The sequence below is a fragment of the Bidens hawaiensis genome, unplaced genomic scaffold (assembly GCF_021521415.1).
Source record: "Bidens hawaiensis isolate Kalapana, Puna unplaced genomic scaffold, B.hawaiensis_p1.1 tig00039668_1, whole genome shotgun sequence".
Lineage (NCBI taxonomy): Eukaryota > Viridiplantae > Streptophyta > Magnoliopsida > Asterales > Asteraceae > Bidens > Bidens hawaiensis.
Window position 1 is genome coordinate 25,521 of NW_027496991.1, and position 3,724 is coordinate 29,244.

Below are 3,724 nucleotides of genomic sequence, written 5' to 3' on the forward strand. Positions count from 1 at the left end.
GAGTTTCAAAATTGGATATAACATATTTAGAAAGTTGTTTAACGTCAATTCATGTTAAAAACGAAATGGTTTTTAGTTTCAACATAGTTATATTTCAAGCTTCTTTATTATTATTATTATTATTATTATTATTATTACACAAAAAACAACCATATTCTTGTTTTTCATCACCTGTTGTGAGCGATGACCATTAAATATATCTGAAAAAACACTTTTAAAAATAAATTGTTTTCAAGTCTTTTTGTTTTGTTAACCATCTTAAAAGATTAATAATAAAGATGAGTGTGTAAGTAATATGATGTACGTTTAGCATCTAGTGATTATTTTTGGAAAAGCCCCAAACTAACGTCTAATCTTCTTTCTGTCAATGAGTTATGGTGGAGTGTGTGAATTGCTTTAGTTGTGTTATAAAAACTTGAATTATTATTTATAACATTGCCTGGCCTGCATTTGTGTGTGAATTGCTAGTCACTATGAGGACACATACACATACTGCCATTGCCTTTCTGCTGCTATTTCTGACAATTGGGTTGAAACCCAACGCTGCTGCTATTACGCCGGTGGATCAGACTCATCGGACGGCTTTTCACTTTCAGCCCCTGAAGAACTGGATGAACGGTAAGCACTGCTGTTTCTTCATAATTTTGATTTTTAATTGTTTCCTTCCTTCTTACTCTAAACATGCCAATGCTTTCATTGATCTCATGTAATGATGATGATGATGATGATGATGATGATGATGATGATGATGAACATGTATGCACCTGCTGATCGTTTGATGTATGATTTTGATTCAATGGCCACAGATCCTAACGGTACGTAACTCTGCTCTCAATGTTACTGAAATCATTCTACTTGTCGTCTTTTAAAACACACACGCGCATGACCAGCTAAATCTTTTGTTTCTTTTTCAGGACCGATGTACTTCAATGGATTTTACCACCTGTTTTATCAGCACAACCCGACTGCCCCTGTCTTTTATCCTGAGATGTATTGGGCGCATTCCATGTCACGCGACTTGATCAACTGGACCCCACTAGACCTCGCCTTTGCCCCAAATCAAGTCTTCGACATTTACGGCTGCTGGTCTGGCTCTGCCACCATTCTCCCCGGAAACAAGCCTGCTATGCTTTACACAGGACTAGACTCCAAAGGCCGCCAGGTCCAGAACCTCGCTGTTCCGAAAAATCTCTCAGATCCATATCTAAGAGAGTGGGTCAAGTACAAAGGCAATCCCGTGATAAACCTCCCTGACGGGATCAACAACGATGAATTCCGAGACCCGACCACCGGATGGCGTGCACGCGTCGGAATATGGAGGACACTCGTCGCAAGTGTGAAGAACAACACGGGAATTGCTTTTCTTTACCGGTCGGCGGACTTTGTTACTTGGACCAGCCACGAGTCACCGTTGTATCGAGTTGCTGGCACTGGCATGTGGGAGTGCCTCGATTTCTTTCCGGTATTGGTTAACAGCACAAAAGGACTTGATACTTCTGTGAAAGAGAATTACATGACGAATGACAAAGTTGAACACGTTCTGAAGGTTGGATCAGTTGCTGGTCAAACTGATTACTTCTTAATCGGGAGTTACAACCCCAAGAAGGAGAAGTATGTTCCACGTGATGAACTGACGCGTAACACCTTGAGGCTTGACCATGGGAAGTATTATGCTTCCAAATCCTTCTTCGACCCTATCAAAAACAGAAGGATCTTGATGGCTTGGGTCAACGAGTCTGATTCTGTAGAAGATGCCATTGCTAAAGGGTGGTCCGGACTTAATGTAATCACCGATTAGTTTTCACTTTTTTTTTATTTAATCTGTTTTCCTAATCACACATATTTTTTAATGAAATTTTAATTTTCTAATAACATGCAGGCATTTCCAAGGACTGTTTGGCTTGGTAAAAACCGGAAGCAGCTCGTTCAATGGCCTATTGAAGAGATTGCAACGTTACATGGGAAGGAAGTTAGTGTTCAAAATGAAAATCTGAAAGATGGATCACTGTATGAGATATCTGGCATTACTGCTTCCCAGGTAAAAACCATTAACTTTTAATGTTTCAGCATCTGTTGTTCTCATATATATTTATGTCGTGTATGTTATTTTACAGGCTGATGTGATGATATCGTTCAAGATTACTAATCTGTTAGAGGCTGAAAAACTGGGCCCTACTGAGAATGACCCGCAGCAGATTTGCAGTAAAAGGGATGCATCGAAGAACGGGAAATTCGGGCCTTTTGGACTGCTCGTTTTGGCGTCCTGTGACCTGACTGAACGAACTGCAGTATTTTTCCGGGTTTTCCAGCATGATGGGTGACACATCGTGCTTATGTGCACTGACCAGAGCCGGTCAGTTTTCTTTAACACGTTATGACCTTGAAGTCCCACTGGTTTTGTTTTTTTCCTAACATGTCTATATAATGTAAATGCTAATAAGTTAACGTGTCAAGTGTCTTTTACATATTTCAGGCCTCCACAAGGAACGGTATAGATAAAACAACATATGGTGCATTTGTAGACGTGGATCCTGTGAAAGATGAAATTTCACTCAGAACATTGGTCGGTAACGGGTAAACTTTTTTCTTACCTTCATTATCGAATTTAAGTGCTAATGTACTTCTGTTTGGATATATACAGATCGATCACTCAGTCGTCGAAAGCTTTGGAGGAGGAGGAGAGGCCTGCATCACCGCTCGGGTTTACCCGACACTTGCCATCGCAGAAGAAGCCCGGCTGTTTGCGTTTAATAACGGGACAGGGAGTGTGGTGATCTCTGAGCTTAGAGCCTGGAGTGTGAAAAAGGCCAGGATCAACATTTAATGTGCCTTCAGCTGTTACAATTCAATTGTTAGTGTGTAATTATTATATGATTGTTTTCATGAATTTTGGGTGGCATGTGAAGTTTGATGTTTAAGTAAATGCTATGACTTGGACCTAATATTTCTAAGTGCTTAATATAACATCAGTTGGACATTGTATAATCATGTATAACCCAGTTATTAAGGGGAAAATAGTCAAAATCTAGTAAAAAGTCAAAATTGACCAAATGCTTTTTCACAATCATATTATCCAAAATACCCATGTTGCCCCTTATATTACAACTCTTCTTGTGGCCCCTATTGAATAACCAGTTCAGTCCCTTTCATCTTCCCAAGTAAAGACTAAAATACAAAAAAATTAATGTTAACATATTGATAGTCAAAATGGGGGAGGCTTAACCAGTTCGAATGACCACCTAGATATAGAAAACTATTTCACTATTAATATATTATTCATCTCAATCGTCTCTCTCGAAAAATTTGTTTTTTAAAGGAAAACAACAAACAAGTTGGTGCCTAATCTGGCGGATTAGTATTTAATAATAAAAAAAATTTGTGCAATATTTTTATGAGTGAAAAAATATGTGAGTAAACAGTTTTATAGTTCTCTCTTTTTAGTTATATATTTCAATAATAATTCATAAATATGCTTTAACAGGAAATTATAAATGAATGTTATTATCATTTCAAACTATAATTTACTAGGTTATATACACATGTGATACATGGGTTAGATAAATAATATTATTTGTATTAATGAATGAATATAAAGATGTATTATAAAGTAAAAAAAAATGTGACATATAGTCATAAAGTTGTATATGACATGTTGAATGGCCAAGGTAGAGTGATAAGGTGGTATATGACTCATAAAGTGTAGGTATATACATTGTGTGAATAA

At 37.5% G+C, this 3,724-nt stretch overlaps 1 pseudogene across 1 annotated transcript; it reads left to right on the forward strand.

Annotated features, from left to right (window-relative positions):
* The first annotated feature begins 473 nt into the window (after positions 1 to 473).
* On the forward strand, positions 474 to 2,824 carry LOC143591441 (beta-fructofuranosidase, insoluble isoenzyme CWINV3-like; annotated as a pseudogene). The gene is made up of 7 exons (XR_013145678.1): positions 474 to 618; positions 807 to 815; positions 915 to 1,783; positions 1,880 to 2,038; positions 2,115 to 2,357; positions 2,474 to 2,563; positions 2,642 to 2,824. The product of XR_013145678.1 is annotated as a beta-fructofuranosidase, insoluble isoenzyme CWINV3-like (transcript).
* The last annotated feature ends 900 nt before the right edge of the window (positions 2,825 to 3,724 follow it).